The sequence below is a fragment of the Schistocerca cancellata genome, chromosome 2 (assembly GCF_023864275.1).
Source record: "Schistocerca cancellata isolate TAMUIC-IGC-003103 chromosome 2, iqSchCanc2.1, whole genome shotgun sequence".
NCBI classification, from domain to species: domain Eukaryota; kingdom Metazoa; phylum Arthropoda; class Insecta; order Orthoptera; family Acrididae; genus Schistocerca; species Schistocerca cancellata.
The window spans coordinates 866,170,807-866,198,702 of NC_064627.1; positions in this window are offsets into that span (position 1 = coordinate 866,170,807).

The window sequence follows — 27,896 nt, forward strand, 5'->3', positions numbered from 1 at the left end:
TCCATAACTATTTTGTGGTGAACCATTCTGTTGTGACTCGCCAATCATTCAAAGCGCTGCCGCGCAATTACGCGCGTCCTCTACGTGCGGCGCTGTCTGCCAGCCATGCAGCAACTGCGCCACCTAAGCGGCCAGCCGAGCAGCAGCCGCTAGACTGGGACTCAGTGCTCATTCGAATGTTAATGTGTGCACATGTCTTGCTTGTCAACTTACTCTGTGACTTATATGTGTTGTGTCATTCTGAAATATATGTGTTCAACTTGACGTTATAACAATTGGGCTTAGGTGGCACAGCTACTGCATGGCTGGCAGACAGCGCCGCACGGAGAGGATGTGCATAATTGCGCAGCGGCACTTTGAATGATCAGCGAGTCACAACACATTCTTTTTGTCTTAGAATGTAATTACAATTCCACAGAAATCAGGTGCTGACAGGCATTGTTGCAAAATATTAAAATGAATGATGTTAGAAGAATGAAAAGACTGGTAGAAACTGAAGTATCCCAATGTTATTTGATCTGAACATTCAGCAAACTGTGAAAGAAGCTGAGGAAAAGTTTGTAAAGGTGCTTAAATTTCAGGGAGAGAACTAAAAATTTTGTAGGTTACTGATGACACTGTAATTCTATCACAGACAGTAAAAAACTAAGAAGAACTGTTTAATGGAAAGGATAGTGTCTTGAAAAGAAGTTGTAACATGAAGATCAACACAAGTAATTCAAGGATAATGGAATGAAGTTGAATTAAATCAGATGATGCTAAGGAAATGAGACACTAAGAGTAGCAGATGAGTTTATCTATTTGAGCAACAAAATAACTGATGACAGCAAAAATAGAGAGCATGTAAAATAAAGACTGGTTATAGGTCGAAAAGCATTTTTGAAAAAGAGGAATTTGTTAACATTTCATATAAATTTACATTTTGGGAAGCTTTTTCTGAAGGTATTTGTCTGGAGTGTAGCCCTGTATGGAAGCAAAATGTGGACACCAAACAGCTGAGCCAGGAAAAAAATAGAAGCTTTTGACATGTGATGCTATAGAAGAATGCTAATGATTATATGAGTAGCTCAAATAACAAATGAGGAGGTACTGAAATGAATTGGTGAAAAAAGTGGCAAGTTAAGTGTTTCTCTTTTACTATCTTTCCGTTATAGTATACCTCTAAAATTTTGTGCATGTTTCCATTTAAGAGGTGTAACCTCACATTTTGTAAGCGTATATTTGGGCAACCTGTAGCACAGGTTACATTTCTTCTGGACAGCCAACTACATAGCTTATTGAGGCATCAGCATTGATTGATGGCACATCAGGAGGATAGGAAGTTACATATCTAAGATTTGTCTGCTTTTGTAGTTTAATTTCTCATTTAGTCTTATTAGGATGGGTGCATGTTGTGTGCAGATGCAGGAGGTGCTGCCAACAGTCCATGAACAGCTGAATGCACTTTTGGCTATGGTCAGTCACCTTCAGACTGCTGCCTCAGGGTGTAGCAGTGGTGGAGAGTCTGGCACATTGCTTGGCACACCTCAGGTGTTGCGTGATTCACCCATGGGTTGTGGTACCAAGGCACCTCCTCACCTCCTAGTTTACCCGACATGGTGGATCTGCCCTCACAGCAGAATAAGTGGTGGGTGGTAACGCATTCGCATTGCTCGTCGATTCACCCTGCCAGAGGACATGTCGGGGGAGGGGTTTACTTGCTATAGGGAGCCCTAACGTTAGGCATATCATGGAGCCTTTTAGGGAGGTGGTGTTCAGGGCTGGAAAGAAAGCCAATGTGAACTTGGTATGTCCAGCAGGTGGCCTCATCTGAGATGTGGAGGCAGCTTTGCATGCAGCTATTGAGTGTGCAGAGTGCAGTCATCTGCAAGTCGTGGCTCACATAAGCACCAACAATGCCTGTTGCATGGGTTCTGAGGCCACCCTCAGTTCATATTTGTGGTTGGTGGAAGTGTTAAAGGCTGCTGGCCTCACTCATAAGGTGCAAGCAGAGCTTGCAATTTTCAGCATTGTTCCCAGAGCTGATCGGGGTCCTTTCATTTGGAGCCACGTCTAGGGCCTCAACCAAAGAATTTGATGTCTCTGTGATGGTATCGGCTGCAGATTTCTAGATCTGCATTATCAGTTACAGATTTGTAGGATTCCCCTTGATAGGTCAGGGGTGCACTATAGAAAGGGAGCAGCTACTCAGGTAGCTGTGGAGTGCACATGAGGGATTTTTATGCTAGGCAGTAGTTTGAGACACTTTGATGAACACTCACCAGTCAATACACAGCAAGTGAAGTCAGTCCATGTTCAGAGTAAAGGTACTTTGACTGTCAAAATTTTATCAGTACTATTTTTATATGAGTGAGGTTTCTACAGCTGCCGCCGCCTCTCGCGTCCCAATCTCCATCATGCATGGTTATTCCAGTCTCCTTCATTAAGACCTCTCACCACCATTGCTTCGTTGATGTCATCTTTCCAGCATCTTGCAGGTCTACCGCGTTTTCTTCTTTGATGTGGAGTCAATTGCCATACCATTGGCCATCTTGTGTCTGGCATACACTGTAAGTGACCATACCAGAGTAGGTGCTTCCTTTCTATGTAGTCTAGGATTGTACGTTTGACATTCATAACCTCTCTGATCCTATCATTTCTAATATGGTCAAGTCTGGAGTATCCACAACTCTGTCTCCAGAAATCCATCTCAAAAGCCAGCAGGTGATCTTTCTGCCTCTGAGTTAGTTCCCACAACTCTGCACCATATGTTGTGATACTTTCAATAATTGTGTGGTAGATGGTATGTTTTGTTCTGCGTGTTTTGTTTTTGTTCCAGAGAATACCATTTAGTTGTTTTATGTCTCACTTGCCCTGGCCTATTTTATTGTTTACATCATCCATACTTCTACCATTGGACAACAGTGTCACTCCTAAGTACTTAAAATTATGACACCCTTTAACAGTATCAGAACCGAGCTGTAAGTCGTTAACAGTATTTTCTCCCACTTTCAGATATTCTGTTTCAGATACGTTTATAACAAGACCCCATTTTTCATATCCTTCTTTTAATTTGCGGAGCATGTAATTTGCATCTTCCTCATCTACAGCTACTAACACTTGGTCGTCAGCAAAAAATAGAGTGAACAAGATCTCGTTGTCTATAGGGACACCCATTCCTCCGTATTTCCTTTTCCATGATTTTAGTGCCTCCTCTAGGTAGATCTTTAAGAGTGTAGGGGCAAGTGTGCATCCCTGATGTAGTCCCTTTGTCACCTCAAACTCTTGAGATAGTTGATTTCTCACTTTAACCATTGCCGTACAACCTTGGTAGAGGAGTCTGACAGCTTTCACATAGCTCGGTGACACACCATCATCAATTAGACTTGTCCATAGCTTGTTCTGTGGAACTGTGTCATAAGCTTTCTGGAGGTCTACAAAGACAAGGTGGGTTGTAAGGCTCCTTGCTGTCCTTTTCTCCACTAGGTTTTTGAGGGTAAATACTCCACCAGTACAGGAGTGACCAGATCTGAATCCATTTTGTTCTTCAGATTCAGTTATTTCTTCGTCTATCCTCTTTTTTAGGATACAGCCATAGAATCTCACCATGGATGGCATCACACTAATACCACGATAGTTTGCACAATTCCTCCTGTTGCCCTTCTTAAATATTGATGTAATTGTTGCCTTTTTCCACTCTTTTGGGGCTTCGTCATCTCTAAGGCATTTGTCAAAAATCACTGCCAATATCTCAAAGAGTTTTGATGGTGCTGCTTTAACCAGTTCTATATAAATTAATACTGGACCTGGCAACTTTCTGTTTTTCATGGCATTAATTGCATTTTGGTCTTCCTTTGGGGTTATCGGTGGTATATTATCATTACTGGTTTCAGTGCCTAGTGGGTTCTCAGTGAATGCAGCTCTGTTCTCAGTTAGTAGTCCTTGGTAGTGTTGTACCCATTCCTGCATGCTAATGAGGTTTATATTTGCTTTATCTTTATTCTGTGTTCTTATTGTTTTTAATACCTTCCAGGCTTTATTTGCTCATGTATTCCCCATGCTTTTTTCTATCTTTTCACTGGTTTTCTGCCAGGCTTAATTTTTCGCCTTAATTATTGTTTTCTGTGCATCTTTTCTCTGTATTCCAGCCATTCATTGTCTGATCTTGAGTTTAACCATTTATTGTAAGCTTTCTTCTTACTTTCTACCTTCTCTTGTACTGAGTGGTTCCACCACTCATCACATATTCTATTACTCGTTTGGATTTCTTTTTTTCCCAGTGCTTCATAAGCTGCATTATGGATGGCTTCTTTAAAAATCTCATACATCTTATCTGCAGAGGTTTCTTCAATGGCAGCAAGTTTTTCTGCTAGCCTTTGCTGGCACAAGAAGCGGGTAGAACTATGGTCAGGGCTTTGTAAGTTATATTGAACATTCTTGGCTTTCTCTGGTTTGGCTTCCACTTGAATTTCTGTGTCTTTCATAAACTTGATTAATATCTTAGACATTAGCACAAAATGGTCTGATCCACACTCTGCACCTCTTATACTACTATCAGTACTAAATTAGTGAAGTATTCATAACAAAGTTCCTGAATTTACTGTTCTCCAGGGGAGTTCTCATGCTCAAATTATTCCAGGACCAAGAGCTGGCTGAAACTCAAAGTCGAAAGCTCTGAGATACTTAACAAGTCATGGAATGTATATCAGAAAGACAGATTAGAGGCTGTAGGAGGGGGAGCTTTCATTGCAGTTGACAAAAATGTTGTCTCTCTTGAAGTCAAAGTTGAGTGTGACAGTGAAGTTACCTTGAAGCAGGTATAAGTAAAACAAAGTTAACTTTGGATGTTTTTACTGGCCAGACAATTCTGCTATTACAATTCTAGAGCCATTCAAAGAATGTCTATAATCAATAGTGTGTAAATATCCAGATCATGCGTTGCCTGTCAAAGGCCACTTTAAACTACCCAGTATAGACTAAGATGTCTATGGATTCATTGCAGGGGGGACAGACAGACAGTCATGTGAACTACTTCTGAACACATTTATGAAAACTGTCTTGAGTAGCAACTTCAGCTGTCCAGTTGCAATGGAAATACCTTGGACCTTGTAGCTAAAAACAGACCAGACCTTATCGACATCAGTATAGAAATAGGGATTAGAATTATGATGTCATTATAGCAACTATGTTACAAAAGTTAGTAAATCAGTTAAGAAGGCTAGGAGGGTATTTATGCTAGAAAGAGCAGATAAGCAGTTATTAGCATCTCACTTAGATGGTAAACTGACATCACTTTGTTCCAGATAGATGTAGAGGAATTATGGGTAAAGTTTAAGCAGACTGTAAATTGTGGTCTGGAGAATCATGTGTCTAGTAAGTGGATTAAGGATGGAAAAGACCCACCATGGTTTAATAACAAGCTCTGGAAACTGCTGAGAAAGCAGGTGCTGCTGTACTCAGCATTCCTAACACAGAGAAATAACTGAAGGAGTTGAAAAAAAATAAGTCACCATGCCTGGATGGAATCCCAGTTTGGTTTTCCAAAGAGTACTCTACAGCATTGCCCCTTACTTAGCTTGCATTTATCACAAATCTCTTGCCCAGCACAAAGTCCCAAGTAAGTGAAAAAAAGCACAGTTGACTTCTGTGTATGAGAAGGGCAAAGGAACAGACCCGCAAAATTATAGGCCAATATCCTTAACTTTGGTTTGCTACAGAATCCTTGAAAATATTCTAAGTTAGAATATAATAAATTTTCTTGAGACCAAAAAGCTTATGTCCAAAAATTAGAATGATTTTATAAAGCATCACTCTTGTGGAACTCAGCTTGCCATTTTCTCAGCTGATACACTGCAAACTATGGATGAAGAGCAACAGACAGATACCCTGTTTCTAGGTTTATGGAAAGCATTTGACACAGTGCTCCACTGCAGGCTGTTAAAGAAGGTAGAAACATATGGAATAGATTCACAGATATGTGGGTCACTTGGAGACTTCTTAAATTATAGAACCCATTACATTGTTCTTGATGGAGAACGCTCATCAGAGACAAGAGATCATAAGGAGTGGCCCAGGAAAGTGTGATAGGGTTGTTATTATTCTCTACATACAGAAATGATTTGGTGGCTAGGGTGGGCAGCAATCTGAGATGGTTTGCTGATGATGCTGTAGTGTTCAATAAGGTGTTGTCATTGAGTAGTAGGATACAAGATGACTTAGACAAAATTTCTAGTCGCTTTGATGCATGGCAGCTAGCTCTGAATGTAGAAAAATGTAAGTTAATGTGAATGAGTTGGATAAACAAACCTATAATGCCCAAATACAGCATTAATAGTGTCCTGCTTGATAAAGCCACATTGTTTAAATATTGGACATAACATTACAAAGCGATATGAAATGGAATCAGAATGTGAGGATTGTGGTAGAAAAGGCAAATGGTCTACTTCAGTTTATTGGGAGAACTCTAGGAAAGTGTGGTTCATCTGTAGAACAGACCACACGTAGGATGCTAGTGTGAACTTTCTTGAATGCTGCTGTGGTATTTGTGATCTGAACCAGGTCAGATTAAATGAATTCATTGAAGTAATTCAGAGGCGGGCTGCTAAATTTGTTAATGATAGGTTCAAACAACAGGCAAGAAGCAGATGCTTCGGGCAATCAAATGGGAATCGCTGGAGGGAAGGCAACATTCTTTTTGAAGAACACTATTGAGAAAATGTAGAGAACAACATTTGAAGCTGACTGGAGAATGATTCTGTTGCCTCCTACATACATTGTGCATAAGGACCATGAAGATAGGATACAAGAAATTAGAGCTCAGATTGGAGCATACAGATACTTGTTTTTCCCTCATTCTGTTTGCGAGTGCAACAACAAAGGAAATGACAAGTAGCAGGAAGGGGTTACATTCCACCACAAGCCATAAGATGGACTGCTGAGTATCACCGTAGATGTAGATGAGAAATGTAAGGCAGAATCTGAGTAAAGGAAGGGATCATTTTTGCAGCAAAATAACTGATGATAGCAAAAGTAGAGAGGACATAAAATGCAGACTGGCTATAGCTTAAAAATCATTTTTGTAAAAGAGGAATCTACATACACAACTACATATGTAGTCATCAAACAACCAGGAACTGCATTGCAGAGGGTACGTCCCACTGTACTGGTTGTTAGAGTTTCTTCCTGTTCCATTCATGTATGGAGCGCAGGAAGAATGATTGTCTGAATGCCTCTGTGTGTTCTTCAATTATTTTAATTTTATCCACAGGATCCCTATGTGAACGATAAATAGGAGGCTGTAGTAAATCCCTAGGGTAAAAATTTAAAGCTGGTTCTTGAAGCTTTGTTAATAGGCTTTCTCAGGATGGCTTACGTCTCTCTTCTGCCAGTCCAGTTCCTTCAGTATCTCTGTGACACTCTGCTGTAGATTAAACAAATCTATGACCATTCATGCTGCCCATCTCTGTATACATTCAGTATCCTCTGTTAGTGCTACCCCGGTCACACAAGTGATTTGTAATCAATGTCTTTTGTATAATGGTTGCACTTTGCCAATATTCTACCAATGAACGGAAGTCTACCACCTGCTTTACTCATGACTACACCTATGTGATCATTCCATTTCATATCTGTACAAAGTGTTACACCCAGATAATTGTACAAGTTGGCTGATTCCAGCAGTGACTCATTGATATTATAGTCATAGGCTACAACTTTTTTTCATTTTGTTTTGTGAAATGTAAAATTTTACATTTTTGAACATTTAAAGCAAGTTGCCAATCTCTGCACCATGTTTAAATTGTATCAAGATCTGATTGAATATTTATGCAGCTTTTTTTAAAAGATAGTACTACATTATAGATAACTGTATCATCTACAAAAAGTCTGATGTTACTATTAATGTTGACTGCAAGGTTATTAACATACAACCAAAACAGCAAGGGTCCTAACACATTCCAAGGGGTACACCTGAAGTTACTTCTACATCTGATGATGACTTTCCATCCAAGATGATATGCTGTATCTTCCCTACCAAAAAGTCCTCAGTTCAGTAACAAATTTCACGTGACACCCATATGATTGTACTTTTGACAATAAGCATGGGTGTGGTACTGAGCCAAATGCTTTTCAGAAATCAATAAACACAATATCTTTGTCGTTGTCTTGATGCAAAGTTTTCAGTATGTCATGAGGGAAAAGTGTGAGTTGGGTTTCACATGACTGATATTTTTGAAATCCATGCTAGTTGTCACTGAGGAGGACATTTTGTTCAAGATACCTCATTGTGTTTGAGCTCAGAATATGTTATAAGATTCTGCAGCAAACTGATGTCAAGGGTCTTGGATGGTAGTTTCATGGATTACTTCTAATACCCTTCTTGTAGACATGTGTGACCTGTGCCTGTTTCCAAATCTGGGCATGGTTTTTTGTTTGAGGGATCTACAATAGATTACAGTTAGAAGAGGGGCTAACTGAGCCACAAATTCAGTATAGAATCCAACAGGGATTCCATCGGGACCTGGAGCTATGTTCAGTTTTAATTATTTCAGTTGTTTCTCAACACCACTGACTAATACTTATTTCATTCATCTTTTCAGTGGTATGAGGATTAAATTGGGACAATTCTCCTGGGTTTTACTATGTAAAGGAACATTTACAAATGGAGTTAAGCACTTTGAATTTGCTTTGCTACCCTCAGTTTGAGTTCCTGTCTCATTCACTAGGGACTGGACACTAAATTTGGTGCTATTAACAGCCTTTACATATGACCAGATTTTTGTGAAATGTCATTGAATGCATCATGCATCAATTAGTTAATATATATATAATTTTTCATGTTGGGGAGCTTTTTCTAATGCTATTTGTCTATAGTATAGACCTGTATGGAAGTGAAACGTGGCCAACAGACAGCTGAGTCAAGAAGAGAATAGAAGCGTTTGAAATGTGATGTTATACAAGTGGTGTTTGAAAAGTCAGTGCAAAATTAAAAACTACTTACGTGTTTGGGGTAAACCTTTTTTATTTTTTGATATAGTCTCTGTTTATAGACTTATACACTTCATCCAACGTTGTTCTAATTTGTTGATCCCTTCCGAATAATAGGAATTGTCCAAGTCTGCAAAACAACTATTAGTTGCTGCAATCACCTCCTCGTTTGAATAAAATCTTTGTCCCGCCAGCCAGTTCTTCAAATTGGGGAACAAATAGTAGTCTGAGGGAGACAAGTCTGGAGAATAGGGGGGATGCGAAACGAGTTGGAATCCTATTACCCTTAATTCTGTGAGCACAACTGCTGAGGTGTGTGCTGGTGCATTGTTGTGATGGAAAAGGACTTTTTTGCGGTCAATAATATGCACCTGTAATAGTTTTACCCTTTTCCAGATAGTCAATGAGGATTATCCCTTGCGAATACCAAAAGACAGTCGCCATAACCTTTCCGGCTGAAGGAATGGTCTTTGCCTATTTTGGTGCAGATTCTCCCTTGGTAACCCATTGTTTAGATTGTTCTTGTTTTGAATCATGTTCACACTTTTACTTATAAAATACTTTATTAAAATATACACATGTTAACTTTACAATAGACGCACGAAGACTGTGTATTGCGCCTCATCACTCACATATATATACAAAAACATAGCTGTCACCACAATCGATACTTCTCGAACATACTCGATATAACTTATTCTAGAACGATGTTCTGGAACTTTCTCATATCCGATATAAATGTATTACATAATTCCAACATGCCTCCTTACATTTATATTGCGATGTTTAACATATTCCTAATTTTAATGAATTTTTCTTTACATAATGACTTTGTGAATATATCTGCAACATTTTCATTTGAATCTACTTTAACAATATCAATGAGTCCCTGTAAATAATACTCATTCACAAAATGGTAATGCACTTCTATATATTTTGAATTCTTTGTAAAATTACCAAACTTCGCTATATTTAATGCTCCTGAATTATCTTCATATATGACAATAGGTTTTTCAAATTTAACATTAAAAATGTCTAAAATATCATGTACAAGTTTCACCTCACTTACAGCTTCAGACAATGCTACATATTCTGCGAAAGTTGAAGCCTTTGTGACACTCGCTTGTTTTCTTGACTTCCAAAATACAACATTACCAAATAATCTAATTACATAACCAGAAGTTGACTTTCTATCCACACTATCACCTGCCCAATCTGAATCCACAAAACAATCTAATATCTCAGCACTTTCATTCCTACAATAGTTTAATTTCAAATCTTTAGTTAAATATAAATATTTCAAAATTCTCAAAGCATATTTAAAATGAGTACTACTGTAACAACTTTGGAATCTGCTCAAGTAATTCACACTATAGCTAATATCTGGTCTAGTACCCGAACTTATGTACAAGAGTGCACCTATCAAGTTTCTATATCTAACGTCATTACAATCTTCATACGCTGGTTCTAACTTTAAATTTACTTCCATTGGAGTTTTGTACAAGATCGAATCTTCAATTTTATATTTCGCAGCTAATGAATCAATGTATTTTTCTTGACTCAAACTCATAACTCTTGTTTCATAATCATAATTAATATCGATGCCAAGATATCTTTTTACCTCACCTAAATCTTTCATATTAAATCGATTTGACAATAAGTTCTTAATCTTAACAATTTTTTCTTTTCTCACACAGCAAATGAGCAAATCGTCGACAAAAATAATCAAATAAATCAAGACATCTCCATCTCGCAATACATAAAGACAATAATCATATTTACTCCTTTTAAAACCTAAACTTCTTAAAAACTCGTCAATACATTTGTACCAAGCTCGTGAGCTTTCTCGCAAACCATACAATGCTTTATACAATTTACAGATTCTATCCGTACCATCATCATATCCTCTTGGCTGCTTTACATAAACTTCAGATAAAACTTTACAATTTAGAAACGCAGTCTCTATGTCCATTTGTTCTATAACCAAACCTTCTTGACAATAGTATGACAACAAAATCTTTAATGTTTTCATATTGGTTACTGGAGAATAAATATCCTCAACGATTTCTTTTTGTTGAAACCCCCTGACAACTAATCTTGCTTTGTAAACACTTTCTGATTTCTTTGTGAAAACCCACTTTACATCAATGGCTTCTTTATCAACTGGTTTATCTATTAATTCCCATGTTTTGTTTTTGTTCAAACAATCAATTTCCTTATTCATCGCTTTTTCCCAATAATTTGATTCGGCGCTGTTAATCACCTCCTCAAAACTTTCCGGACTATTTGCACTGCAAAAGTTTACATAAATAAAATTGCTGTAAACATAATCATTTAATATTTTTGGTTTTCTTTCTCTAGATGATCTCCTCAACTCAAGTACTTTCTCTGATTCATGATTATCAGAAAGCTTTTCATTTTTCTCAATTTCCTTCTGTTTTTCTATTAGTTCAGTTTCATTTTCTATACTTTCGTGTTCAGAATCACTAGAATATTCACTTACTGAATCATAATCTTTAAACCCAATACATTTAACACCACTTTCAACAATGTCCACATGTTGAGCAACAACTATCTTATTATTTATTAGCACTCTGTAACCTACTTCACAATAACCCATTAAAACCCCCAAATCGGCTTTCCTATCCCATTTCGACTTTCTCAGTTGCTCAGGTACTCTTACAAAAACTCTACTCCCATACATCTTCAAATGATTAACATTAGGTCTTTTCCCCAGTAATATCTCATAAGGAGTTTTCTTTTCAATGGTATTAGCTAAAGTTCTGTTTTTGAGGTACGCTGCTGCACAAACCACTTCAGGCCAAAATCTCGTATCTACTCGCGCTTCGGCTAGCAGACACCGTGACATGTCCATGATGGATCTGTTATACCTTTCAGCAGTACCATTAAGCTCATGCACATAAGGTGGACAAGCATTCAATACAATTCCTTTTTGTCTCACAAATTCATAGACATTTTCATTTAAATATTCCTTCCCATTGACACACCTTATCTTTTTAACAGTTTTCCCAGTGAGATTCTCAACTTCATTAATATACTCTACAAAACATTTGTATGCTTGATCTTTAGATTTTATGGTGTAAACATGAGCTGCCTTACTGTAATCATCAATGAAAGAAAGAAAATATCTTTCCCCATGCATTCCAGTAGTTGAGTGAGGCCCATTTAGATCTGTGTGAACAATTTCTAAGATTTCTTTTGCTTTGGTTCTATTATTTTTAAAAGGAACATTATGCATTTTGTTTTTGATACAGATTTTACATTTCATAAATTCTGATTCTAGTTCTGAAGGAACCCCATCTAACAATTGATGTTTACATAAAGTATTTAGATAATTGAAATTAACATGTCCCAAAATGCGGTGCCATTTTTCCTTTGCTGTCATATTATTGTCTTTACTCATAACATTAACATTAACTTCTCCTTTATTAACAGTACTACTCATTTTATACAACCAACCCTCTTTCCATGCAATCGCAATCAATCCATTAGCTTTATCAAAAATTTTAGCATTATTCCCTACCGATACAATTTTGTGATTATCTGTAATTTTAGCATAACTGATCAAGTTTTTGTCTATGTCTTTTACAAAGAAAACATTTTGCATATTAATTGGAACCATTTGATCATAGACAGGAAAATTACTAATTACATTACCAACTTTAGTAGCTTGCAAAATTTTTCCATCAGCAATTTTTACATTTATAGGTTGTTTTAAAGTTATACTCTTAGAAAAATATTCCTCATTATTAATAACATGATCAGTACAGCCACTGTCTAATAACCAATTGATTTGAATTTGATTGTTGTTACTTGACTCTACTGTTTTATTTTGACCTATTATAGAATTAACCTCTGTTATAAAACTACTCATACCATGATCACTCTGATGGTAACCTTGCTTGCTGTGATACCGACCGCTGCTAAAACCATGCTGCTCTCCTCGACCACGTTGCCTGCTGCCATAACCTCCACGCTGCATGTTGCCGTAATTTCCACGCTGTACATTGCTATAGCCTCCACGCTGCATATTTCCATTACCTCTGTCGCTGCTTTGAAAATGTACCCCACGATGCCATGTGCCTCTGTTACTTGTTCTTCCCTGGTTACAATCACGTTTGAAGTGACCTGCTTTGCCGCATCGATAACATACTTGCTCCTGATTTCTTGAATTCAATTTTCTTTCTGTGTGAAATGCATTTGATTTTACCTCTTCATTTCCAGTTTTTGCATTCAATAATTGAATCTTACTTTTAACGTATTCAACTGTCTGGTCCTCTTCCTTCAAGACGTCCACTAAGTCTCCAATATAGCTCATTGACTCTGGTAACGTTTGCAGCATATAATTTAACTTCTCCTTTTCCGTTACTTTAGCGCCTGCAGATTTCAGCTCATTTACAGTTTTTTCAAGTGCACTGAAAAATGTCCCCGTATCACTGTAATCACTTAACCTCAATTTGTCCAACTTGTTTCTGCATAATATTTGAAGGGCTGTAGACTCTTTCGAATATAATTCATCAAATTTCTTCATGATCTCGAAAGCACTTTCTCTGTCACTCATGAATTCTAGTTGCTTATTTGTGATTGCACTATAAATATAGTCGATAGCCTTCAAGTCCTCTTCATCCCACGTTTCATTGTCTGAACTCACTTTTGCCCTCGTAGTCACTGTATGGCATTTCTTCATTTTTAGGTACATGATTACCCGCTGCTTCCAGTTCCCATAGTCCTCGCCATCAAATACAGGAATAGTTATATCAGCCATGTCGAACTTTCTGAATAACACGCGACGGCCACAATATAATATTTAACTTCTACTTTTCTTTTCAACAACCACACTCTGCTACCATGTTTTGAATCATGTTCACACTTTTACTTATAAAATACTTTATTAAAATATACACATGTTAACTTTACAATAGACGCATGAAGACTGTCTATTGCGCCTCATCACTCACACATATATACACAAACATAGCTGTCACCACAATCGATACTTCTCGAACATACTCGATATAACTTATTCTAGAATGATGTTCTGGAACTTTCTCATATCCGATATAAATGTATTACATAATTCCAACAGTTCTTTGGTCTCAGGAGTATAGTAATGTATCCATGTTTCATCCACAGTGACGAAACAATGCTTAAAGTCCTGCAGATTCTTCCTGAACAGCTGCAAACCATCCTTGGAACACTTCACACAATTCTGTTTTTGTTTGAATGTGAGAAATTGTGGAACCCATCTTGTGGATAGTTTTCTCATGTCCAAATGTTTATGCAAAATATTTTGTACCCATTCATTCGAGATACCCACAGCACTAGCAATCTCATGCACCTTAACTCTTCTATCATTCATCACCATATCATAGATTTAATCAATGATTTCTGGAGTCATAGCCTCCACAGGGCATCCAGAATGTTCAGCATCACTTGTGCCCATATGGCCACACCAAAAATTTTGAAACCACTTACAAACTGTTCTAATTGAAGATGCAGAGTCACCATAATGTTTATCAAGCTTCTCTTTAGTCTCCTGAGGCATGTTGCCATTCATAAAGTAATGTTTAATCACCACATGAAATTCTTTTACGTCCGTTTTTTGACAATCACTCGACTTCCTTGATTCACGCGAATGCCAAACACAAAGAAATAGACCAATATGGCTGAAAATTGGTGTGCACTCTTTCCAAAGATGCTACCAACTAAACATCACCTCGATACATGCCAGTTGTGACATCTCTCAGACTTTGCATGGGCTTTTCAAATGCCCCTCATAGAAGAGTGCTGATGATTAGGTGAGTTGACTCAATAACAAATGAGGAGGTACTGAAGTGAATTGGGGAAAAAGAAATTTATGGCAAAACTTGATTAAAAGAAGGAATCATTTGACAGGACATTGTAATGTGGCAGATTTCAAAAACAACATTATGTACTTACCAACACTGAGACTGATAATCAGCATGATCCATAGTAAATTTTAATTGTAACCAGGCTTTTCCCTGCAGCTTCATTCAACACACATATTAAACACACCAACTCCTCTCCCTCTGTGTGTCCATCTCTTTCTCCCTCTGTCTGTCCACCTATCCTTCCACGTTCCCTCTCTTTGTTTTCCACCTTCCCACTAACCCTCTACACCTTCCACCTGCCTCATGGATCTCTCCCTGCTCCCATCTCTCTGTCCGTTTCCTCCTACCCATCACTCTGTCCTTACCTCCTCTATCCACCTCAACCTGTCTCCAGCCTTGCACAACAGCATACAATTCAACAAAGTAGGTTGATAATATTCTCACAACACGTCATGCAGGGCAGGATGCAAATCAGGGGTCTGACAATAAATTATTTGCCCGTGAAATACAGGCTGCCGTGCAAAGCAGGCTGATAAAGGAGGCTGACACTATTCCAACACAACACACCTGTCATGCAGGTCAGCCTATATATCAGTTTCTTGCCCCTGACATGTAGGCTGCCTTGCAAAGCAGTTTGAATGGTAGACCAATACAGCTCCCAAACAACATGCCTGTAGTGCAGTGCAGCATATGCACCAGGGGCTGGGAAGTACATGTTTTTGCCTGTGTCTCTGCTACAATTGGAGCAAGACAGTTATAAACCCCATAGTGCTGATACTTGTGAGGGCTACTGTCTCTGTACCAAATTTGGCTGAAATCAATCCATTAGTTTGGAAGATGATTGCCGGCACACATACATAGACAGTGCTTATATATATATGTGTATAACAAATCTCATTCATGTGACTTAAAATGACTTATAAAATTCTGATTGTTAAAATATGGCAGATTCCACACAAGGCAGATTTTGTAAATAGTTTCTGATTGTTAAAACATGGCTGAAGCCACAAAAAGCAGTTTTTTGTAATCAGTTCAGTCCAGACAAGTTCAGTATTACTTTTTTTCCATGTGCAATATGCTGATATTAAATTGTGTTACAACTTGAACTTTACAAATTCTATGAGAACGGTGAAACATGTAATTGGAGAATAAAATAAAGATTTGGTATTCATTTGAAGCAATAAATAAAAGGTTAAGAGAAATCTGAAATTGGGTTATTGATGATGAAGAACATATTTAGGCAACAATCAGTTTAAGTAATTTTTATTAGAAATCAATTTTAATTCTGCATTACCTTTTAGCACTGTTAACTTCATTGGCTTGTTGCACTCACATCACCTATAGGTAACAATTTTTAGCTGTTTGCAAATTTTGATCTTTGACATATAATCAGATGGTACTGTTAGAACCCATGCTGAGGCATTAGGGAATTGTCAATTTGGTAATACAAGGAAATGCAGTAAGTGAAGATTCTAGATGGAGACCATGGTTTGAATACAGTAAGCAAGTTCATATGGATGTAGGTTGCAGTAATTATGCAGATATGAAGAGACCTGTGCAAGATAGACTAGCATGGAGAGCTGCATAAACCAGTACACAACAACATCAATTGAGAAATGAAGAAAAAATTTGCATTAGCAGCCACAGTATAGAACTCTAGGAAAAGGGTTTGCAGTATACAGTGTTGTAATTAGCCAATGCACTGTCCAGTACAGTTATCATTCTTCCCACAGTGAAGCTTGAGTTTCAGTTTCAGAAATTCCTTTCTTTATGTTGGAAGAATATCATAGTTATACACAGAATAAGAACTGTTTTGAAATATATGTAAGAATCAGCAAATCATTTACGCATAATAACACCAAATGTTAATCAATGATGAATTCAAAAGAATTTATTATTGAGTTGTGTATCAGGAATTGTAACCATTGCTGTTTTTGTACATATACAATGAGACATTCAGTGTTGAAAAAAGCATTATTATTATTATTATTATTATTATTATATCGATACCTAGTATGCAGAATTCAGTGCCTCAATATCCTCTGTTACTTGACCAAGGCCACTGCCAAATTTTACAGTACTTGTTACATGGTACCCTGATCCTATTTTTTCCTTCTGATGTTGACGTAGAACCCTCTGATGTCTGCTACCTAGCAACAAGGTATTTGTTTTTAGTTCCTGACCTATCAACTACATTCTTATTATTGGTATGCTGTGTCCTGTTTTCTTTTACAGCTGAATGAGGCTCTCTCCCACCCATTTTAGCAGGCAACAGGCAATATATGTTGTCCATGCTTCTTGTTCCTATCCTGCTACCTTTTCCCACTTCCCCCAACTACTCTAACACAGTTTTCATGTCCTCATTCTCGGCCTGAAGGGCACATATCTTCATCTGTTCTTCTGTGATCTTCCACTGTTTTACATATCCAAGGGGGAACCTAACTATGACCTTTCCTTTGTCCCTATGCATTCACCTCAGTGAAACCACAATTCACAACTCCCACACACCAGTGCCATACCATTAACCGAACTATGGCAGCACGCACGTCTCTCACTTATGGCTGTAATATTTTAAATATTTACACTGATGGACTTGTTTGTATGTATTGGTGACCTATTACAGGTATAGTTATACTCACAGATACGTGTAAACAAGTTAGGTCTACTGTCGTGACTCCCAAAACTAAGTTTCATGTGAAATTAATTGAGTGTCCAAGTGCTTTGTGATGATGAGAAAGGCAGCTGCAGGTAAACTTCATCACCAATGCATTTGAAATAATGGGTCTGACTTAGCACACTCTTGCACATGCACTGTTTCCTTACTAGATACAAATTTTTGGGTATACATATTGATGAAAATGTGAACTGGAATAAGCATATTACTGAGCTTCTCAAACACATAAGTTCATCTTCTTTTGTCTATGCATAATTGCTAATCTTTGAAACAAACATACCAGCTTCCTGTCGTATTTTGCATATTTACAGTTAATTATGTCATATGGAATAATTTTCTAGGGTAACTCATCACTTAAAAAAGGAAGAATTGATTGCACAAAAGCATGCAGTAAGAATAACACTGATTTACAAATTTCAACTTTGTAATATTTTCAAGCAACAGAATAGGCTATCCAAATGTATTTTGATTTGCTGAACATGAATCTGGCTTTGGTTTGTTCACAGCACATACAATTTTTGTGTAAATTGTGCTTGTCACTATCTAATTGTATTTTGTTTTTGTGTTAAATAAAATGTAGTGTGACTAGGGCCTCCTGTTGGGTGGACCGTTTGCCGGGTGCAAGTCTTTCAATTTGACTCCACTTTGGCAACTTGCATGTCGATGGGGATGAAATGATAATGATTAGGACAACACAACACCCAGTCTCTGAGTGGAGGAAATCTCCAACCCAGCAGGGAATCAAACCCAGGCCCTTAGGATTGACATTATGTCACGCTGACCACTCAGCTACCGAGCACGATTAAACAATTTTATTTTGTCTTTAATTGCTAATTTATCAACACAAAGAGCATGAAATGCTAATGAAATATGTTTTCATGCATATCTAAATTATTTTTGGACATTTACTGCACCTCTTACATATGGCACTACTATCCTGCGGTAGTGTCCAGCAACACTCAGCCAGCATACTTGTGACACATTGCCCCTGACAGCATAGCTCCAATGTAGGTATGATCTGATGAAATCTTACCCCATGTTCATCAGAGATTTGTCCAAGAGCACCAGCAGAAAAAGAATCCAGCTGTGAGTGAAGAACATGCAGTTTTAATGACGTGTAACAATCAAGATTATGGTAAGACTGTAGCAGTTTGTTGACTAATACATCACTATCATCTGCTCTCTTGTTTTCAAAGAAATCAGAACACTGTTTTTTGAAAGAATTCCAGCAGTCCAGTTCAAGGCACATCAAATCAGGATCGTAAATAAGCTGTCTGATTTGAGAGCCAACAAACTCATCTGCTTTCACTTTGATGTCACTTGCGCAGAGGTGTCTGATGTACACACATAACACCAGGACAACTTTTGTCCATTGCAACAGTGAATGACTTTATAAGTGCAAGTTTTATGTTATGTGGTGGCAACAAAAGTTTTTCAAATTCACCAATCAAACATTTGCTATATTCTTGCAACCAGGTTCCATTTGTGTACAGGCAGGTAAAAATCCGTCTATCGTACTGACACTTCTGATCACAGATATCCCATTTCCAAAGAAAACAGCAATGCTTTGTATACCCGGATTGTAATCCTGAAGTATCCCAATTACTTTGAAGCCAGCAGAGATTTGTCACTTGTGGGTGTGGTATTGAATTTCATTCAATGAAAGTTCCATACTGCTGTATGTTTTCTTCAAAATAGTGGGGTAAGTTATGGGAACAGGACAATATACATTGATATTGTGAAGCTAGTTTTGGAGCCATCAATGAATAGTCGCCATTCCGCTCAAATATGTTTCATTCCCGTAGCATTAAACAGACCATTCATGTTATTGCAGTAAGTGAGTTTTCCATTTCAAAAAATGGTGTGAAGGTAGCCTGTGATGTTAAAAGAAACAAACCCTACCATCTTTGTCTAGTAAATTCCACTGTTTTAGATGCAAACCCAAAAGTTTAGCTTGTGCCTTAGAAAGATTTGGGTTCCTAACGAGGTCATTTAAATAATTTAATGTCAGGAGATGTGCCATTATTTCTTCCTCATTGAAATCAGAGCTATCATTCTCTGCATCTGTACTAGATTTTACTTGAATTTCAACTTGCAGTAAGCATGTGTCTGTAGGAATGGCGACAGGTAAGGAATAACTGTGTGTTACAGATCGAATAGCTGACTTGATGGAGGGATAATTGATCGTCTTTGTATCCTTGCCCTTCGTCCCTGCTATTTTAACCATGCAGAAATAGCAATCATGTATGTGAGTGGTTGGTTCCCTCCATATCGGTGGAATAGCAAAAGGTGTTTACCTTTTTCCTTCACCCAGCCATTAAGATGAGACAAATAGCTGACACAGACAATATGTTGTGCCCATTTTCGGTCCTGATCATCTAACTTGTGCCCAAAATAAAGATTATACAATTTCCTCAATATGGGTATCACATGGCATCTGTGTGATTTAATAGTGTACTCCCACAGATGTAGCAGAAGTTATTTGGTGATTTAAACATACCCGTGACATTGTACAAACATAACACATATGCACCACTAAAACAAAACAAAACACTCAGCACAAGGTATATTTAGACAGCACAATTTACGCTAGAGAATGCTCAGCCAAACAAAGCAACCATTTCCTCAGGTCTGATAAGAACATGGTGTTCAGGAGCAAAAGATGAGTCTCACACACTGTTGCCATGTTGGGAAAAATTAATTATAAGAAAACTTTCCAGCAGTCACATCATGAGGGCGGCATTAATAGGTTGCATTTCTTAAGAAATCTGCCTATTTGCTTTCTATAAACATTCTTATGCAATGAAGTATTTTTAAAACTGAGGGACTTGCCTTGGGGGGAGGGAGGGATGGATGTGCACTCGCGCACACACGCGTGTCCATCAGCGCATGTACAGACGCAGGCAGTCATATGTCTGCTTGTGTCTGTATATGCGCGGATGGGTGTGTGTGTGTGTGTGTGTGTGTGTGTGTGTGTGCGCACGAGTGTATACCTGTCCCTTTTTCCCCCTAAGGTAGGTCTTTCCGCTTCCAGGGTTGGAATGGCTCCTCTCCCTTAAAATCCACATCCTTCCGTCTTTCCCTCTTTCCTGAGAAGCAACCATGGGTTGCGAAAGCTTGAATTTTGTGTGTGTGTTTGTGTGTCTATCAACATACCAACGCTTTTGTTTGGTAAGTTACATCATATATGAGCTTGTGGGATCAAAATACATAGGAAACACCCATTTACACACTCGAAAAGTTTGCATTGTTGATCAATGTAATATGTTGTGTACACTGACAGGTATCATATAGGTACCACTTTAACTGTGCATTCACAATACATATTTTCACTAAGGGAATACATAATAAATAAAAGATGGATAGTAAAGCAAGTTTTAAATCTGACTGAAAATCATTTCTCCTGGACAACTCCTTCTATTTCACTGATGAATTTCTACTTAAAAACTGGTAGCCAGTTTAAACAATAAATAAACAAATTTGTTTTTAAGCATAAATGCATGAATAGGAATAAAATGATAATGTGGTCATTAATGTTAAAAGTAATCATGTACACATATCCTGTAAACTGATTTGTTCCACATCATTTTGATAAAAGAATTACTGAAATGATGTATGTAACTAACTGACTGACTAAATCCTGGATTTTATCCACTCACCTAAAATGTTTTGCAGTGCAACTCATTTTTGTAGAAGAATAAACATTTCATGCAATGAGAACCAAATAATTAATGTGATGTGTTAAGTTTTGTTGATGGAATTGACGATTTCTAGTTGCAAACATGACAATCTGGAGATTAACATAATGCAACATGTTACATGACAGTGAATCTTCTCTGATAACTCATTAAACTGCCTGAGAATTTATGTTTGTTTGAAATCCTCAAGTTATAGTGATCTGGGACTGAGGTTAAGGAATCACAATCTATGGAAGAAAAAGTAAGCCACATTTTTGCTTGTGACATTCGTAGTTCAAAAGATTTTAAAAAATTTCAAATAAATACCACTGAATTATAGTATTCCTTTGTTTCAAATTTTACTGCAACTGATAAGCAACTTGTCAATGATAGAGGAGCCCCTTAGCATCTCAAAGAAGTGCACGAATTTCTTCGGTGGTGTGAGAACAAGGAACTTGTGTTTTTGCCTTTGAGACACAACATCTCATCCCTGTTCAAGCCCCAGCAAAAATACAACAGCTCATGAGACCTTTGAAGGACAATCTAGATCTTAGAATGCCTACAGTGTACAAAATACCATGTTAGTGTGGCAGCTACTAAGTTGGTCAAACAGTACATTTTGTGGAGCAATGCCAGATGGAATGCGAGAGATGCTTAAGTCTGTGCTATCCTGAAAAATCAGCAATGGCAGAACTTTCTTTACAAAATTGACACCAAATTCTATTTGATGAAACATCTGTCATTATGATGATCAAGGCATTTTGGGATAGTGTCATAAAAGAAGTGGTACAAATTAAAATATATGAGAACATCATTAGGAAGGATAGTGGCTTGCTGCTCAGCACAGCATGGGACCTGGTCATCATGAGGTTGAAGTGAGTGTGACAGACGTGGGATGAAAACATTCCATAGTTCGCAAGGAAGAGGGCACCAATGACGTAGCAGCCAGCAGCATGGCTATATAATAGTGGGGCAACGGCAACACGACAGTCGTTTACCACTTGACAATGGCCAAGGAGAGATCGGTCGAAAGCTCGTGAGATTTTAACCATCTTATGCAGCTGGGAGTCTGAGAAGATTTTATTAATTCATATCGTGGTGAGATCATGTGTTCATACAAAGCTAATAACATTTAAAATGTCAGGGAATGTCAATGTTGCTTCTCACGTGTTATTCACTTAAATAAATGGGTGAATCAGTGATATTTGATATAAAATATGAACTCTAATATCAGTATATTATTAAAATATTTATAAGGAAACAATGATAAATACATAATGAAGCTTGAAGGACAAGTAGGTTACAAAACAATTTTGTAATGGAATGAAGAAATGAAAGAGTGATAAACTTCTTGTTAAATATTTATTGTTTCCAATTTCACCTCTTTTTTACAGTATAATTCGGCAGAGAGATCAAGGTTGAGAAGATGGGTGATAAAAAAACTATTCTACATCAAGACACAAGTAAAGATAACATTAAATTTTACATGACTATACAAAGTAGATTAAATAAGGACTTATCTTAAGATATCACAGATTTTCCAGGTAGAGTCATTATCTTTTGTAAGATATAAGTGTGAAACAAAGTTAAATGTTGTCATAAATCATAATAACATAAGAAATCTTAGTAGCAGTCACCTGGATTTTTTTCAGTATAATATTACAAATGCCAGACGGAACTTTCTGTTGTGTCATAATCTGTATACACTAGTTGTTCTGCTGTTTATTGGTGCATGACAAAGATGACAATGAGCATAATCAAAATGCTGCGGTAATTCCATTTGAATATAAAATATAGGTGTCAAATAAGTTAATGTTAAGATGAGAGGCATTTATGTTAGTTTACATTGTGACAATTTCTGATGTGATTTTTAACATTAGCCATTTGCATATTTCGTTGATATCTTAAATTCTTTTCATTAATCATTTGTACACAATTATTTTCTGTTTTCTTATGTAGTGGTATATTGTTGAGTGACATGCATACATCTAATTTCTTATTGTATAGTTAAATTATGGCCAAATCCCATCTTTTATGGACACTGATGATAATATATAAATAATAACAACAGTTGTAATAATGGTTGTTTTACTCAAATGCAGATGTTAGCAGTCTTCCATGCTACTAGTTACAAGTGACTGATAACATTGTTCAGGATTATTAAAAATAAATTAAAAATAATGATAAAATCTTGAGGTTAATAGATGATAATGTTTTATTATTTCTTTTTAGTAAAGAGTATACTGAATACCAGAGGAATAAATACTATCATAACCTTCAGTTTCTTATTGAACTTAATTTTATTTCTATGTAAAATGAATAAAAATTGAACACTGTTAATTGTTTTCTTTATATTTAATTAATGTTAGGTACTTAATTTGACACCAATCAATATGTTGTAGGGCCTACATTCTGATTTGTATAGTAATGAGTTAAAATAGTGTTGACTTCTGAGTGTAATTATGTACTGAAACTGAACTGCTAGTTTCTCTGTGGACTTATATTTGTATGTGCCTATAAATAGTAATGAAATGTGGAATAATTTATTGTTACCTCTTCTGAGCTAAAGAAATATACAGAAAAGTGCAGCTGCTAGATTGCTTCTAATTTAATTTCATTATGGGACAAAATAAAAAGGTAATGACCCAAAAAAGCATAATAAGTTACATTTGTTCTTACCAAGACATAGCATTTTTTGGAGTAAATAAACTTATGAAATAAAAAACACAATACAGGTTACAGAGCACTGAAACCATATGGTACCTTTAATACTTAATGTCATAGAATTACTTTCAATTATGCACTGGACTGTGATATGCATTTTACTACTGTCTTTTAGTCGCAACTTAACATAACATTTTAAAAAACATAATCACTACATTTGAAGATAGTTCCTACAAGTGATTTATCACTCTGCAGGTGAACTAGAAATTAGTGTAACTGTTGAATTAGCATAGCCAAAGAAGTCGATATATTACCCTAAATATCATAATTGTTAATGAAGTTTTAAAATGCCAAGCACTGAAAGGAAGTTCTGTTTGTGTTCATATTATCCTATTCTTAATGAAATTAAAATGAAAACAATCATTCAGACTGTATTTCCTTTGTTAATACCACTCTATTGTGCAATTCTGCACAGTTCATAACTGAAGATGAAATTAAATCATGAAAGAAAATTGCAGAACACAGATAAATGGTTCCACTCACTGAATATTCACTAGGTCAATTGATGCTAAAGTTTTAAGAAGCAGCATGTTTTAATGACATGCCACAGAAAAAAATGTTACATGGGTTAGGGATTTGGAGGGTGTTTATGCCTAAAAACAACAACAGATACATGATAGAAGTAAAAAGATGGAGGAAAAATTACTTTTGGAAGAGAAGTGTAGAATAAATGCAAAAGGAAAGTCAGTAGATAGTTTACCTGTATGCAGCAATTTTTAATTTTCTAAAGTTACTTGAAAATTCAGACTAGAAACTATGCTTTAAGAAATATTGAATAAAAAATCTGAAATTCAAGAACAATTGGGTATATGGTAGGTCTGTCACGGCTGATACTTATTCTGGCCAGAAAACCAATTGTTGATTTACTAACTACTACATACTGGTACATGTTTGTTAGTTTCCCACTGTGGATAAATAAGTTTTGTATGAGATTATATTGTGTAGCATTCATTATAAGCAACAATATATACAGCATCACTCATGTAAATTGTACACAAGTACTTCATGCACATGTTTAGAAAGCACACGTTATGTCATTTATGACAAGTGATGCTCAATAAAATTTCATACATAATGATTTTTTACACAACAGTATGTTAACAAATATGATATTCCCTCCTCCCTCCCAATATGAATGGTATGGTGAACCAAAAACTCTGAAATAGGGTGCACATAGTAAATAAAATGTGTCACGTAAGACAAATTTGATAATAAAAATTTACTAATTTTTAGTTATTAATTCACAGTTAGTTCACACAAATTAGATGCTGTTTTAATGGAAGCAGTCTGCAATGTACAGGAATGACTATGACTGCTCTGCTAGGGATTTATTTGCTGTAGCACCAGATCTGCTCACATATTTTCCAGTTTTTCTTTAATATTTTGTTGCAGGTGAAAGTATGCATACTGAAGCTCCAGTGCTTGCAAATAGCTTTCAAAAATAAATGTTTCAGACTGCAGCTTCCTTCTCTTACTATATAGTTTGCAAAAGTAAAATCACTAATAGATGTTAAGATAATTTAATCAAACAGTCTTACAAGAATTCCAGAATGGAATGTAACAATATTATGAAAAGGAAAACTGCTACTCACCATATAGCAGAGATGCTCAGTCGCAGGTAGGCGCAACAAAAAGACTGTCACAATATAAGCTTTCAGCTAGCAAGGCCTTTGTCGAAAATAGATTACACACACACACACACACACACACACACACACACACACACACATGACTGCAGTCTCTGGTGTTTGGCTTTGGCTGCCAGAGGCTGCTTTCGTGTTTGTGTGTGTGTGTGTGTGTGTGTGTGTGTGTGTGTGTGTGTGTGTGTGTGTGTGTGTGTGGTCTATTTTTGACAAAGGCCTTGTTGGCCGAAAGCTTATATTGTGACAATCTTTTTGTTGTGCTTATCTGCGACTCAGCATCTCCACTACATGGTGAGCAGAAACTTTTCTTTTCATAATAGTCTTACATCAACAGATTTTTGAAGCACTGTTATAGTAGGAAGAATTGGATTGATAGTGAATGACATATACATATTAGCTGTTGTGGATTACTATATTTTGTGATACTATACTAACTGAAATATATATTACTGGTGATGGAATAAGTGTTAGCAGGTGTATCCATAAGACAGATTTGCAGTGGGCCTAGTCCCAAAGATGAGAACAAGAGAAAGGAACTTGCTAAGAATGTTCCAGAATGCACGGGGAACAGAAGACTTCTTTCAATGGTTGGTGTAAGACATATGTGGCCCCTGATTGGAGGGTTATGAAGCACAAGTGAAAGTTAAATGCAGTACCAGACCTGCCCAAGGCTAAAGTTACTGTGAGAGGTATGTAATGTAGAAATATGGTAATTTTGGTGGTGTGCTTGCTAAGAAACTTTGTTTTAGAACAGATTGACAGATAAAGAAACCATGCCTAAACTCATAATCAACATAAAGTGATAGGCACATAGATTTTGAAAGAGTATGCATAAGTTTATTGAGTAATTCCAGGTGAAATTCAAAACAGAAGTTACCATATCTATGTTAAAAATGTAATCGTTACTTAAAAAAAAAAGTAAACTATCTTCTTCCTTAAAAGGTAACAGAAAATAATGTATGTGCTAATGAAACTATATCATCAACACCATAGTGTAATTTCTCTACTGGCCAAATAAAGAAATTAAGAATGTCTTTCATTGATTGTTCAAAGGCTGTGAAAAACTATGGAATTATAGGATCATGAATATTCATTAAATGCTTATACAATAAATTATTTCCATTCCTTCATTTATAATTCCTATTTGGAGATGACCTATACAATGGCTGAGGCACTCAAGAACAGGCTGAAATTGCTACCAAACTATCATGCTTTCGTAGTTTTATCAGTAGTGCTAAAGAGTTACTGGAAGAGCTGGCATATGAAAAATGTATTCCTCATCATGTGCTGCTATCTGATGTTGATGCAAACCTTAAACTTTATGGCTCTTCTTGCATAGCTCATTCATTTACATGATACACAATTATGAGAATCTCCTTTGCTCACAAAGTTGCTGCACAAGTTAGTGGTCAGATTTCAAAAGTTTATCCTCTGATTTAGGATATGTCTCACCATTATTAAAGAAAATCAATTTCGTGTGTGTTTTAGAAGATTTTGGTTGACTTTGCCTTTTTTGGAAGGTAAAAGAGAAAGACTATAAATTCTGAAAATTTTCCATTGAAGTTATGTTCTAAAAGCTGTCAAATGTTTCAAACTTCTAAGGCAGAGATAATTATAACTGACTTACCCCCCATATATTAACAAACTATTTTCAATGGTATCACATTACCACATATATGCAAGTGTACAGAACAAAAAAATATTACAGTATTATTTGCCAAACTGATACAAATCATATACTGTTCATACCACATTTCGTGAGAGGTACTTTAAACACAGTTTGCTTGTAGAAACACAGTATCAGTGTCAGATAGTAGAAATTAACCACAGACACTGGGCTATAATATCAGCATTCATTTCATTATTGGTATTGGGAAAAAAGCAGGGCAGCAATATACCCAGAATTTTCTGTTCAAAATGCAAGACATGTATCCCTATCATATCTTCCTCACAATATTTCAGAATGAAGTGACAAAATTAAGAGATTGAGTAACTATCCAGTTTGAATTCACTGTGCAGGCATATAATTAATGTGAATTACTGACAATACACTCCCTCCACTTACATTTCTTTCCCCTTAGAAATAATTTTCATATATCTTTCTTCTTTAATATTTATGAAGATGTCAATCTTTTTTAAGATGTGACATGTTGTCAAACAGAAGCACATGTCTTTATAAATGTTTATATAATAATTTATGGTGTGAAGATTGCCTAACAACTATGTTTCCCTAACTGATTGCCATCTTCATATGTGATTAATCCAGTAGCAGCTTTGTCATACTATATAAAAATTCTGTTCATGCACTCTGAACGTCACAAAATGGTATAAATATGTCAAT